We start from the raw sequence: 15441 nt of genomic DNA, 5'->3' as shown, positions 1-15441 counted from the left end.
TAAACACACTGCTCTTCCGCCTCCACAGACAACACATGGGAGCCCTCCCTGGGGATGAAGCGTCTCTGGGGGGCTCTGAAATATCAACACTCCCCAGAGGACTCCCATGGCAGAGGAGTGGAGCCGCCTGGACCGTCACAGCTACACTCCGATACTATCAGAGGATCCAGGGCACTGCAGGGCCATCACCCCCGAACATTGAACACATCTGGGCTCCTCACAGCACCCTGGAGCAGCAAGCACCCTCTTCCTGAGACTCCCCAACCAAGAGAGCGGGCCAGGGCCCGGTTAAGGTTCTTTCACCCCCCGCCTCCCTCCATTAACATCACCCCCACGCCTGGAATAAATCTCAGCTCCTCACAGCACCCTGGAGCACCAGGCCTCCTCACCCCACCGCGAGAGCAGGACAGTTGAGGCTCTTGGTCGCCCCTAACCTCCCCCCCCCAGAACCATCACCCCCGCGCCTTTAACAATTCTGGGCTCCTCGCAGCACCAGGCCCCCTCTCCCCCACCATGAGAGGGGGGCCAGGACCCGTTTAAGGCTCCATCAACCCTAGCCTCCCTCCAGAACCAGCCCCCCCTCCCCCAGACTGGCAGACCCCCCCCTTACAGTCTCACTAACGGTCCTGGGACCGGAAGTACCCACAGGGCCCGGGTATCCCCCACTTCAAATGATCCAGTGGAGCCCAGAATACTCTGGACCGGGGAGCCCCGCTCTCCGCCGCGTCTCCAAGCAACGGAGCGGCCCGGGGGATACACCCGACCCTCCCCACCTCGGCTGAACCCCAGAACTCCAAGCCCCCGCGCCCCTAACACGGCGCCACCATTTGGGGATTGGGGCACCCCACGCACGACACTCGCCCGCGTGGAGGAATGGCGGGGCAGCCGCTCTCCACCCGTCTACCCTGGGGGCCCACACACGCGGGGCCCGCGCTCGCTCGGCGGCTCCGTTCGAGGCCGCGCTTACCTTGGCGGCTCTGCGGTGCTCTCCCCGCGGCGGCTCAGTCGGGCTCCGGGAGCGGACGGGGGTGGAGTGAGGGGGAGCGGGGGCCGGTGCCGGGCGGGGGGGTCGATGGTTCGGGAGGGGAGCGGGGGGAAGCCGGGCCTCGGACGTCGAGTTTCCTCAGCGGCCTCTGCACGGGGCTAGCGAGAGAAAGAGCGCGCGCACAACCAAACCTCGCGTGCCCCAGCCCCGCCTTTATCACCCACGGGTCACGCCCCACTGCTTGCTGCCGATTGGAGCGCTGCCGCTGCCTGTAACTGAGAACTAGGATAATGATTTGACGAGCGATTCGTCGATCAAAGCAGGTGGTGTTTCCGGTTGTCCGGTAATTGGTGATTGGCTACCTAAGGTCTTGGTGACGTCATAGGGGAAGGACATGAGCCGACATTTTGATTCTTTCCAATCAAGCTAGGTTGGTGGACCGCCAGGCATAGGAGAGAAAGGCGATCTGGAAACGTCGGTGCGGCGCCGGCTCTGCGCATGCGCAGACGGTGCAGTACATGCGCCACTGGCAGGGCTTTGTTTCAGCATCTGCCATAGGCCCAGCCCCCCCCCCCTGCAGATTTGGGGCCAAAACCTATGTGCCCCTGGGGGTGGGGTAGAAATATAGATATTACTGCTCCTTCTGGTATTGCTCTATGCCATTTTATTGCACATGCTGGGTATTTGGGCATTGCTCCATGCCAGGCAGCCTTCCCATCCTTGCTTGTGTTGCCTCAATTTTTAAATCTCTGGGGCAGGAACCTTTTCTGTAGTGAGAGCTGTTTCTGAGCTGTGAAAATTATTGTGAGCTACTGAAGGCTAAACAACTTGTGCATTGTTACCAGACCACCCCCTGCAGATTTGGGGCCAAAACCTATGTGCCCCTGGGAGTGGGGCAAAAATATAGATATTACTGCTCCTTCTGGTATTGCTCTATGCCATTTTATTGCACGTTCAGGGTATTTGATCATTGCCCAATGCCAGTCAGGCCTATCCACCCTTGCTTGTGTTCATTCCATTTTTAAATCCCTAGGGCAGGGAACCCCAACCTTTTCTGTAGTGAAAGCTGTTTCTGAGCTGTGAAAATTATTGTGAGCTACTGAAGGCTAAACAACTTGTGCATTGTTACCAGACCCCCGCTCGCCCAGCTGCATTGGCTTTAGGTCTAATGTGCGTAGAGCTAGATACTACGGATTAAATAAAATACGTCGACTAGGGGCACTATGACACGGCTATGAAAATGATTGGAAAGAAGCACTCCTTTTTTCTTTTTTCTTAATCCTAATCAATTTACTAACATTTACCAGGTACTACAGAGGCATGCAGACTGTCCCTGTGTGCCTGTGACCAAATCAAAGGGGTTTGGCACTGTTGCCAAAATCCAAAAATGATCGAAATCTAAAAACAAATTCTGATGCTACACTGTGTTGCTATTTCAATTATCTGTATTTTCACAACAGAATATTCATATCATCAAAACATTAACATTTTGGTTTGTTTATATCACAAAACAATTCTTTCTGGACATAAATTACATATATGTCAAAAGGAAAGCATTTGTTAGCAGAACCGCCCAATGCATTTCAGGCCCCATCGGCCCTTCTTCAGGGGATTAATCTGTGAAAAAATAAATAAAACATGCTCTCATATTCATAGAACGCATGTCTGGGTGAGGCAGTCAATAATGGTGTACATGGAACATTATTAGTTACATCAGATGCACTCTACAGATTATACCCAAAACATAATGATGAAGTACTAAAAAGAGATCTGTATATAGTTAGTAAAAGTGGTGGGAAACTGAACAAATAGAAATAGCAAAGACTACGCTTATAACTGAGATACACCTGTTAAGATTCAACGCTTCCATTACGTTATACCAAGGTGTCTAGGGTGCACCTAGCATTAACCCGGATGCTTAATTAATCCTGTTTGGGGATGCTGTATACTGTCACTACAAATTACATTGTTGCAGTGGATGCAGTTATGGCACCTTTATGTGCCTTTGTAATTCACCATTGTTTTATCTGGGTTAGGTTTTCCAATTTCCTTAAGGTTCAGAGTTCTTCTGTAAGCAAGGATGGGTTTGTCTTTAAACAGATCCTGGAAATAGCTTTCATTGCTTAAAATCTCCCATCGGTGATTGATGATCTTCTTAATTTTTCCAGAACTTATGGAGAATTTGGATACGAACACTTGTCTGTTGGTTTGTGATTTAATTTTTGTCTCCAGTAAACTGCTTCTAGTTTTATTTTTTGTTTTGGTGATTGCTTGATCCAGAAGCATCTCCGGGTAGCCTTTTGATGTATATCGTTGTTTGATAATGCTAAACATTTTTTGTAGAGAAGTATCATCTGAACATATTCTTTTTGTTCTGAGCATTTGGGAATAGGGAATATTATTAATCAGGTTCTGCGGATGAAAGCTGGTGTGTAGTAAAGCAGTATTCTTATCCGTTGATTTATGATACACTTCCGTGTGAATCTGCCCGTTCTATATGCTCACTAGAACATCTAGAAATGGTATCGATTTTTTGTCAATTGTCTTCGTGAATGGAATATTTTCCATTCACGAAGAAGAGAAGTGTGGCTCACTGGTTAGAGGAGGCAGACCCTGAAGCAGAGGTCAGACCCGGGACCAGGGTTAAATTCCCGACGCGGCAGGGTCTTGAGCCCAAATATCCACGGACTCGATAATTCTCGTTTCGGTGCCTACTCGAATTTGCAGCTCTGGGCATTAGCCTGCTTAATCTCCACTACGGCCCCCCTGCGGCGGGATGCCTGGCTTTCACCTTGGGGATGCCCATTACGGGTATCTCACAGGGAAAAAGCCTGGACGGGTTCCCAAGGCAAGCGCCGAGATGCCTGCGGGTAATCGAGCGCTATATAAGAACGCATAATAATAATAATTTTCATCAAAGTGATTCATTTGATTGATTTTAATGTTCAGTAACCCAATGCTGTTGTTCCACATTAGAAAAATTTTGTCTATGTATCTGCAATAAAGCAGTACATTCTCAGACCACTCTTTGTCATTGAATAAATATGAATCTTCAAATCTGGCCATGTAAATATTTGCATAAGTCGTGATGAAGGCAGAAATGTAAGATCTCTAGTATGAACACCTTATCTGCTCCTATGGCATTTTGCCTCAATTGGGCCCATTCTACAGCCTCCATGCCTCCTTGATGGGGGATGGAGGTGAATAATGCCTTGACATCCAAGGTGCACGTAATGATGTCCGCATTTAATTGTACTGTATTCAATTTCTGCAAAAAATGAGTCGTGTCCTTAATGTAAGATGTCCAGGCCTGGACAAAAGGTTGCAAATAGTAATCTATATATTGACCCATAGGTTCAAAGATAGTGCCGCATCTTGTGACGATAGATCGCAAAGGGGGATCTTGTAAATCCTTATGGATCTTTGGTAGCATGTACAATCCCGGTCTTCTTGGATTAGTGACTGTTAGGAATAGTTTAGTGTTCCTTGTGATCCATTCCATTTCTGAAGCTTTTTTCAAAATTCTTTCAAAGGTGGACACTAAGGGGCCGATTAGGATGGCGGACGGACTTGCGTCCGTCCGCCATCCCAGAGGTGGAGGGACCGTCCGTATGGGCTGCGGCGGTCCCTCCGTGCAAATTAGGATGTGACCGCCACCCTGGCGGTCACATCCTGGATATTTAACATTGCGGCGGGTGCTGCTTCAAGCAGCACCCGCCGCAATGTTAAAAATGCATGTTTAACATTTACATGCACAAAGCGGCAGGCACCGCGCGGTGCCTGCCGCTTTGTGCATGTAAATACTGGGGGGTACCAAAGGTACCCCCCATGTGCACCCCCCACCCGCCTACACCCTGGGGGCCCGCAACGGGCCTCCAAATTCAAAAGTACACATGCTTTTCCACGGCGGAAAAACCGCCGCGGAAAAGCATGTTTACTAATGCATCCTAATTTGGCTGGCGGTGTCTGATAGACACTGCCAGCCAAATGAGAGCTTTTCCGCCGCGGTTGTAATCCGACCGCGGCGGAAAAGCAGCGGACAGAAACCAAGACCCACCAGCCATCGTAATGCGGCGGTGGGTCTTTGGTGACTCCGCAGAGGATTTTCCGCCTCCTCCGGGCGGAGGTGGCTTCCGCCGGCCCGGAGGAGGCGGAAAATCCTCCATCCTAATCGGCCCCTAAATCTTTTGTGGGATCTTGATCAAGTTTCAAATAAGTGCTGGTATCAGAGATATGTTCCTTTACTTTAGCCGTATAGAATTCTTTGTCCATGATGACTATGGCTTCTCCCTTGTCTGCTCTTTGAATGGTGATGCGGGTGTCAGCAGCTAATGATTTTAAAATCTGTTTCTCATGATTGGATACATTTGATGTTCTTGATTTGTTTGTATTTATTTTGTCCAAGTCGTTCTTCTTCACGTTCTCAAAGGCATCCAAGATTTTATGCGATGTAGGGGCTTGAAATGTATATTTTCGTTTGAATTCTATAAATTCAGGTTCTGGGTGTTCAGTGTTTCCTGTGTTGATTGTAGAGAAAAAATAGCGTAGTCGTAACACTCTCATAAATTTGAACAAAGCGATCTCATTTTCCAATGAGTTGGTGTGATAGGTGGGAACAAATCCTAATCCCTTATTCAGTATATGGGTTTGTTGTGAAGTCAATTCAACTGATGAAATGTTTACTACTGCACTTGTTTCTGACTACTCAGATTTTGCCTTTGTTTTTTCTTTGGCTTCTCCTGGTTTTCCTGCTCCTTTGTCTGGCAGTTGGCTGGTGTTTCTGTCCTGGGCTAAAAAAGACTTTGATGTAGATGCATGATCTGTTCTTGTTTCACTAGTGGTTTCACTAAGTTTGTCACTTCCTTTCTCTACCCTAGGTGGAGCCCTGTTGATGGTCGTGTCGACTTCAGTGGCTACGCTTTCTTCTGAAGAAGTGTTAGTACTTTTTTGAAATTGTCTCTTGTTTGGGCATATAACTTAGCCCAAGTATAGACCTCATTTAACTTGTAATCCAAGGTGTCTCCTTTATATTTCCTTAATTTCTCCTCCTGTAGTTCCTTTGAGTATACTTCTAATTTGGCGTTCATGTCTTTCAACACTTCATTCCATTCCTCTGAATCCATGCGTGTTTCCAAATCCGTTTGTATGATTGAAATTTCTTCAGTAATTTCTTTGATGACAACTGCCAGTTTTTCAATTAACAATAGAATAAGATCTAATGAACACTTATTTAGTACTGCATACCAGCGATCCATAAAGTCCTTTTTCAAATTAAACCTAAAGAGCATTGGTTTTATGGACATTCTCAATCCTCTTGGGATCCTTTTGGCGCGATGGTACTGCACTAGCGTGGAGGCATGCAGGCGTTGGTTTAACTGTCTCCTGGTTAAAAATTCCAATTGTTTTAGTTGTTGGTGTAGACTGCTTCCCTGAACATTGAAAGTTCTAACATCTTGAATGAGAGAGTATATTTCTGAGGTTTGCTCATTTGTACATGCCAATGTACTTGTTCGATTTTCTGTTAAGTTCGTGATTGCGTCAAATGACATATTTGGGTGCTTCCTTTACTGAGGACAAAGTAATAGACTATGAAAATGATTGGAAAGGAGCATTCCTTTTTTCTTTTTTATTAATCCTAATCAATTTACAAGGCGTTCTGCCGAGATGTCTAATCTGTCTGCTCCTATGGCATTTTGTCTCAATAGGGCCCATTCTACAGCCTCCATGCCTCCTTGATGGGGGATGGAGGTGAATAATGCCTTGACATCCAAGGTGCACAGAATGATGTCCGCATTTAATTGTACTGTATTCAATTTCTGCAAAAAATGAGTTGTGTCCTTAATGTAAGATGTCTAGGCCTGGACAAAAGGTTGTAAAAAGTAGTCTATATATTGACCCATAGGTTCAAAGATAGTGCCGCATCCTGTGACGATAGGTCGCAAAGGGGGATCTTGTAAATCCTTATGGATCTTTGGTAGCATGTACAATCCCAGTCTTCTTGGATTAGTGACTGTTAGGAATAGTTTAGTGTTCCTGTGATCCATTCAATTTCTGAAGCTTTTTGAAAATTCTTTCAAAGGTGGGCACTAAATCTTTCGTGGGATCTTGATCAAGTTTCAAATAAGTGCTGGTATCAGAGATATGTTCCTTTACTTTAGCTGTATAGAATTCTTTGTCCATGATGACTATGGCTCCTCCCTTGTCTGCTCTTTGAATGGTGATGCGGGTGTCAGCAGCTAATGATTTTAAAATCTGTTAATCGTGATTGGATAAATTTGATGTTCTTGATTTTTTTTGTATTTATTTTGTCCAAATCATTCTTCTTCAAGTTCTCAAAGGCATCCAAGATTTTATGCGATGTAGGGGCTTGAAATGTAGATTTTGTTTGAATTCTATAAATTCAGGTTCTGGGCGTTCAGTGTTTCCTGTGTCGATTGTAGAGAAAAAAATAGCATAGTCGTAACACTCTCATAAATTTGAACAAAGCGATCTCATTTTCCAATGAGTTGGTGTGATAGGTGGGAACAAATCCTAATCCCTTATTCAGTATATGGGTTTGTTGTGAAGTCAATTCAACTGATGAAATGTTTACTACTGCACTTGTTTCTGACTACTCAGATTTTGCCTTTGTTTTTCTTTGGCTTCTCCTGGTTTTCCTGCTCCTTTGCCTGGCGGTTGGCTGGTCTTTCTGTCCTGGGCTAAAAAAGACTTTGATGTAGATGCGTGATCTGTTCTTGTTTCACTAGTGGTTTCACTAGGTTTGTCACTTCCTTTCTACCCTAGGTGGAGCCCTGTTGATGGTCGTGTTGACTTCAGTGGCTACGCTTTCTTATCAAGAAGTGTTAGTACTTTTTTGAAATAGGCTCTTCTTTGGGCATATACCTTAGCCCAAGTATAGACCTCATTTAACTTGTAATCCAAGGTGTCTCTTTTATATTTCCTTAATTTCTCCTTCTGTAGTTCCTTTGAGTATACTTCTAATTTGGCGTTCATGTCTTTCAACACTTCATTCCATTCCTCTGAATCCATGCCTGTTTCCAAATCCGTTTGTATGATTGAACTTTCTTCAGTAATTTCTTTGATGACAACTGCCAGTTCTTCAATTAACAATAGAATAAGATCTAATGAACACTTATTTAGTACTGCATACCAGCGATCCATAAAGTCCTGTTAGAAGGGCTGATCCCTGAGGGTCAGGATATTATCTCCCGACCACTCCGTGACCCACCACTCCCAAGAATACTGCCGAGTCTTAACATGAGGCCCTCGCCGGGGAGGACTTCGGGTCTAGGATCGTACACACTGAGCTCACACCACACTTATGAACAGACACCACACCGTGGATTTCAGTAAGCAAGTTCTTTATCACACAGTAGAGTTTTTGGCAAACTGACACGTATTTACAAGCGATCGAGAGATCGTAAAGTCTCCGTGGTAAGGAATAGGGAAGCAGGACAGTCTCAGTATTGGGACAGTCTCAGTATTAGGCCAATACATAGCGTACCCTGCGCACAGCTCTCAATCCTCGAGCCGGGGGATACGGACGATGGAGGTCGTACTGGCTGCTCCACTCACTTCTTCTCGAACCAGGTGGTGTTGGTAGCGTCGATGGTCCAGCCGGACCAGAGTACTCCTCGAGCCGCGACGAGGTCAGCAGGGCTCGATCCGGAGTGAACAGAGTGTCTGTCAGTTCTTGAGGAGCCGCGACCACGTCAGCAGGGCTCAGGGTGTTTCACGAATGTCCTTAGAGTTCAAGGATGAGCCGCGACGAGGTCAGCAGGGCTCCGAGGTTCCAGTTCCTCCTCCACGAGGATGAGCCGCGACAGCGTCAGCAGGGCTCAGGGTTTCACCGAATGTTCTTAGAGTTCAAGGATGAGCCGCGATGAGGTCAGCAGGGCTCCGAGGTTCCAATTCCTTCTTCACGAGGATGAGCCGTGAACAGATCAGCAGGGCTCTCTTGTCCAGGATACAACTGCCCGCTAGTTCTTGGGCGGGCCTTGATATAGCGCAGTGGCCCTTTGATGTCCAGACCCTCGCAGGCGGAGATCTCATGCCTTGGGGCTGGTCGTCGGAGTGTTCCGTCGGCTGGCCCTTTGATCGTTTTGAAGATGCGTCCGGGAATTCCCAGAGGCTCAGCATGGTCTGGAGCCAGCTCTCGGGGAGGCCAGGGGTGCGATCGAAACCAGCCCACAGAGGAAGGCAAGAGGTGTGAGAGAAACCAGTCTCCCAGGGGAGGCCAGAGGTGCAATCAAAATTCCTTCGTCTTATCTCACTCAGGGAGCCCTCTACCCACCAGCAGGGCATGGCACGTCTGAAGCCTAAGTTTCGCTGGGGCCAGGGTCAGGCAAGGCCTAGGGAGTCAGGGACCTCGGGAAGGGTAATGGCGGCCGGTGGCCCTGTGGGGTGATGCAGGTTCGGGGCGCCCGGTGCCGGGAAGTGGGATGGCGGAATGCTGGGATGGTCGTTCTCTGGTAGGGTCGTGTAGGGAGCGGGACGGACAGGGGATGGGATGACCAGGGGTTTCTGGGTGCAGGGCTATGCTAACGGGGTGCTGAGGAACGGGGAGATCCATGCCACGAGGCCAGGTCCAACAAGAGTCCTTTTTCAAATGAAACCTAAAGAGCATTGGTTTTATGGACATTCTCAATCCTCTTGGGATCCTTTTGGCGCGATGGTACTGCACTAGCGTGGAGGCATGCAGGCGTTGGTTTAACTGACTCCTGGTTAAAAATTCCAATTGTTTTAGTTGTTGGTGTAGAATGCTTCCCTGAACATTGAAAGTTCTAACATATTGAATGAGAGAGTATATTTCTGAGGTTTGCTCATTTGTATATGCCAATGTACTTGTTCGATTTTCTGTTAGGTTTGTGATTGCGTCAAATGACATATTTGGGTGCTTCCTTTAGTGAGGACAAAGTAATAGACTATGAAAATGATTGGAAAGGAGCATTCCTTTTTTTATTTTTATTAATCCTAATCAACTTACTAACATTTACCAGGCGTTCTGCCGAGATCTCTAATCTGTCTGCTCCTATGGCGTTTTGTCTCAATAGGGCCCATTCTACAGCCTCCATGCCTCCTTGATGGTGGATGGAGGCGTATAATGCCTTGACATCCAAGGTGCACAGAATGATGTCCGCATTTAATTCTTCTGTATTCAATTTCTGCAAAAAATGAGTCGTGTCCTTAATGTAAGATGTCCAGGCCTGGATATTGACCCATAGGTTCAAAGATAGTGCCACATCCTGTGACGATAGGTTGAAAAGGGGGATCTTGTAAATCCTTATGGATCTTTGGTAGCATGTAAAGTGAACAGTTTCCCTTGGGTAAGTAACTGAGAAAGTATGCCCAAATATTGGTCTTGGACACAAAGCTTAACTAAGCAAAAGCACAAACAAAAACAATTTTATATATCAAATATTAAAATTTTTATTCAACCGCACAATTTAAAACATATTAAAAAACATTCTTATTTTATAAAAAACACTTTGCATCAATTAAGAAAAACTCATTCACAATTCATAGATGTAAGCAAAGACTTATACTGTAATCTAACAAATAAAAAAAAAAACATATTCTATATATCCAAAGAAAGACGAGAGGGGAGAGACACACAAAGACATCAGCAATTTGTCATTCGAGAATGCACATCATGACCCTCATTTGAACTCTATCCAAGACGTGGCTTTTTTTCCCTTTGTTCTTGGGGTGAGTTGGGTAGTTGGATTGTGCAACAGTGAGCGTTGACGCGTTTCGATGGCCTTTTTTAATAATATGCCATCTTTTTCAAGACTTAAAGATTTTTTGTCTCTCCTATAGTGGCACTGGGTGGTTGCCTATACAGCGAAATCCTTATTCCATATTCACTTTGTGGACAGAGGGTTAGTTTCTATTTTCAGGTTTCGGATAATTCCACCTTAAACTTTCATTAAAATCTGTTTTATCGCTCTCCGGTGGCTCTTGTCTCACCGATGTCCAATTAAAATTAAGGAGATATATCCCCCCTTGTCATTGGTTGCAGAATTGACGTGGATGTTAATCTTCTCCTCAACATTCAGACATGGAGTTTTCAATGGATGACAATGTTCCTCTTTGTTATGTTGCTAGAATTACGGTAAGTTTGTCCTTGGGTCGGGTAGATAGAGAAGACGCCGTGTTTTCAAACGTGGTACCTCAAGCGTATTCTTGCACTCTATCGCTCTTTGTTATGGATGCGCCTTGTTGTTAAAACTGGGTATTGCTGGCGTTTTCTTGCGCTCTATTCCTCTTTGTTGAAAACCCGATTCCCGTCTCCTTGCTCTCGTCAGCGTTTTCGGAAAACATGTAGCATGTAAAAGGTAGCATGTACAATCCCGGTCTTCTTGCACTATGACAGGGCTGCCATGAGAGCTTGGTCTTTAGGGGATGTATGAACAGGTGTGCGTATGAATGGCATATATGTGTATGGGCGAACTTGTGAAACAGGACATACCTTTCTTTTGTGAGACCGTTGCCGCTATCAAACAAACATACAACCATTTATTTTAAATGGGAGAAAGTAAAAGTGCAGAAAAATGTTACAAATATGTAACAGTTGTCCGTACTTTAAAGTTCTACCATTTAATAAAAATACAATATTTTTCAGTTATACCTATGGCACAGTGTCTACTGGCCACTGGGAGCAAGAGGCATGCTGTTTGTAAATATGACACTTTGAAATGGCAGAAAACTCAAATGAAGACTTAACTTAATCCTTTAGGTAACTTTATATTTTAATTTACTCTCATTTAACAGCATTCAGAGACATCATTATGTTCTCACCTTCCTATATTGATTTACGAAGGACTTTTATTTATCAGTTAAATACCTCCGTTTTTCACCTCTGTGCCCCAGCTGCAGCCTGGGTCATAAATCTGTTTGAGCACTGTTCATGATATGACCCTGCTATCTGCAACCTGATGATAATAATGCAAACTACACACTCCCTTCCCTTAACTTTGAAAAGAAAATGTGACCTGTGCTTCTTTAAAAATTGACTCAAGGCCTCAAGCTACTCTGAAGGTGTCTGGGAGTTACTAGTAGCTCGCGATTGGCTGATTGGAGACACCTGCTCTAGAGTCTAGTGGGGTTTCTAATCCCCCCTCTTCTGGGATTTGGCTGGAAACCCCCCTCCCCTGTACTTCCTCCCACCCCTGTGTCCCATTAAGGCCAGTAACAAGGGACTGCAAACATGTACCTGTCACCTGTAGTGTCAATCTACTTCTCTGAAATCTTTCCATGGCCCTCAGATCTTCCATGCTTATTGTGGGCACCCCCGATTGGTTTATGCGGGCTGAAGTCTCTTCAGCCCGTATACACCAATCCATATTTGTAGCTCAATCGTGCCATCTTCAAGCCGTGAGGCTGCCCCAAAGTTAGATAATGTTATGCTTGGCTGCAATCAGAGCTACACTGCAGGACAGTAGTGCATTTAGCTAGAGTTTGATCTCCCCAGAGATATCAATGCAAGATGTAAATTCTCCACCATTTCAGTCATTTATGAAATCAACCTCCCCACTTTTGTCCAGATCTGGAGCAGTCTCCCAGTGTGTGGAGTAGAGCCCCAGCTTAACCACAGCCATGCAAGCATTTATCAGTGTCAGCTTTCTCCATGTAGAACAGCAAAATGTGAATTTGCAAATGTGGTTAATGTAATATTTTCATCTGGACAGGGTGGAATCCGGTCCTAATGGCCACTTTGCATGTATATTGACATGCTTTTGCCCACCCCATCTCCTCTAGAATACCCAGGTCTTTTTCCCTCCAGTCTTTCAAGACCAGTAGTGGAGTCTGGGTGCTCACTACAAACGTCCTATAGATCTGGGAGACAGCTTGCCGGCTTAGGGGAGCTGCTAGCAACCTATATTCCAGTTGTGTTTCGTCTGCTTCCTTCCTCGGTTAGTCAAAGTTCAAAGTTATTTATTATGTTTTGGCTCTCATTGAGGGCCACATAAAATTTTACACACAATTATACATACAAATAACAAATAAATGACGACATAAAGCAAGAAAAAAAACCACTACTTATCTGCGAGTAAAGCAATCATCAACGTCTCCCTGTACTTCATTAATAAATATCTAAAATTCCTTTAAAAAATTTAAAAATTCTGGAACAAAACATTTCATTTGGGGGGCAATAAAGTGCATGGAAGAACATTTTTACATTTACAATTCCCAATTGTAAACAAATTGGTTTTAACCATTTGAGGCGCAATGGGCGCAATGCAGGACAAATAAACAAGACGTGATTACGATCCTGTACAGCATTATTACAGAAATTGCATAAAGGAGATACCCCATACCATTTTGCTAAAAGTATATTGAGTGGAAGCAAATTATGTCTTAAAAGGTACCATAATCTACGGACACTATGGGGAGTATTCCAAATGAGATATTGTTGGGCTAATTTTGGGATATATGTTTTTACCAGGGCTTCCCTTTCTTTTTGTCTAGGTTGGGCAAGTATGTCTAACTTATAACAGAGTTCCCAGGATGTACTTTTTAGTTTAAGCTTTAGCTCAGATGGTGAAAGTAAAAATAACGTACTTTCATCCAATTCAAGCAGAGATACCGCTTTTCTAAAGTTTTTTACCAACTGTGAGTACTCGTTAAAGTTGCCCAGGAGTTCCTTTTTAATAATTTCTCTTAAGGTACCCGGTTTACCTCGGGCCAAACAGGCTACCCATCTTACGAGGGCAACCAACCCCTGTACCCAACAACTTCGGAGTCCGAATTCCAACCTGCATGAAGATGTGGAACATGCTGTGTTAAGAGAGGAAATTTTTCTTAGTACCTTTCCTTCCATTTTTTGCATAAAACCCCATTGTTTCAACTCCACTAGTTCAATTCCATATAGAAGAGTTGCGGGAATTTTCGCTCTAAATACATCCAGAAAGAGGGAGAAATGCCTCTTCCCGGTAGCATTATACAAAGTACATAACCCCGTACCATGGGCCAGCGCTTTACGTGAGTTATGTTCAATATGGGGCTTCTCACTAAGATTAGCAGATATTATTTTGCCTAAAAAGGTATAGGTTTTAACCACCTCGAGTTTTTGTCCGCTAATAGTCCAAATATAACTACCAGACCTGCATTTCTTCTTACCAAAGATGCACATAATTTTACTTTTCGAACTGTTAATTTTCATATAGTGTGCTTCAGCAAATTGGTTCAATGCATGTAGACGATTAGATAGACCCTTCGGGGCCAAATCTAAAACAAGTATATCGTCCGCATACATTAGAATCGATATGGCTGACCCTCCGATTGATGGTGCTAATCCCTCACAGACTGCAATGGAAGATGGAAGGTCGGCCGTATACAAGGAAAACAATATGGGCGCCAAAATACACCCTTGTTTTAATCCATTCAGCGAGGGGATAGATTGAGAAAGACCCCGCTCTCCACCTTGTAGCACCTTACACCATGTATTCGAGTGTAGAGACTTAACTAGTTCGAGTAAATATCCTGGCATACCCAATGCAGCCAACTTTCTCCACAGCGTTGGACGATCCACCTTGTCAAACGCCGTGGAGAAATCTATGAATGCTACGTATACGCCACCACCTCGAACACGAGCATATTTATCCATAATCACCTGTAATAGTGTCAAATTATCTAAAGTTCCATGCTCTTTTCGAAATCCTGTCTGTTCCATGGGTAAAATACAATTTCGGTCTGCCCATTCCATTATTAACATTAAAAGTAGTTTAGCGAAAAATTTTCCTATTGAGTCTAATAGGGCTATTAGACGATAATTAGAAGGTTTATCCCGATCACCCTTTTTAAATATAGGGATTAATATACTTCCCCTCCAAGAGTCGGGGACTGTTCGTGATTTAAAGCATGCTAGAAAAACTGGAAGAAGAATCCTACTCCAGATGGTAACATCTTGCTTAATTATAGACATGGGCAGTTCGTCAGGACCCATAGCTCCGGAAGAGCGCATACTCTTTATCACGGTAGCTATGGATTTCTCTGTAGGAAGTTCCATATTATGGTCACTATTTGAGCCTGGGTCCCATGTATCCCCCCCTGCACCATTAGGTGCATATAAGGTAGACACAAATAGAGTCCAGACATCTTCTGAAATAGCGATGGGAGTGGGAGTTGTTATTGAGCCACATCCTTTCCTTATTATGGACCAGAAATCTCTAGATTTATTGTAGGTCGAAGCCTCTCTTAACTTGATCCATAGAGAATCTTCTTTTTCTCTTTTTATCTTAGATCTCAATCTTACCCTCCTTCTTTTTAATAGAGCTAACTGATGCTCATTTTCCCCAGATCTATTAAGATATTGTTTCCTAACAAGTTTATTTATCTCCTTATTTAATATTAGTAGTGGACTAGGAGAGAAATATGTCTTTTTAGGATTTCCTGATATCTTAGCCATCGCTGTTACTTTTTTGAGGAGATATTCGAGATGAAGGAATTCCATA

General features: G+C 44.6%; 1 protein-coding gene across 2 annotated transcripts in view; it reads right to left on the bottom strand.

The window, feature by feature from the left end:
- NONO (non-POU domain containing octamer binding) overlaps positions 1-1204 on the bottom strand; it is a 36423-nt gene extending 35219 nt beyond the window's left edge. For both annotated transcript variants that reach the window (XM_078640232.1, XM_078640231.1), the window contains exon 1: positions 968-1204. The gene's annotated coding sequence lies outside the window, so the exon portion shown is untranslated. The remainder of the gene's footprint in view (positions 1-967) is intronic.
- Positions 1205-15441: the final 14237 nt, after the last annotated feature.

The sequence above is a fragment of the Lissotriton helveticus genome, chromosome 4_2, assembly GCF_964261635.1.
Source record: "Lissotriton helveticus chromosome 4_2, aLisHel1.1, whole genome shotgun sequence".
NCBI lineage: Eukaryota > Metazoa > Chordata > Amphibia > Caudata > Salamandridae > Lissotriton > Lissotriton helveticus.
Note: the sequence above shows the minus strand (reverse complement) of the source record. Positions and strands in the feature narration are given on the sequence as shown.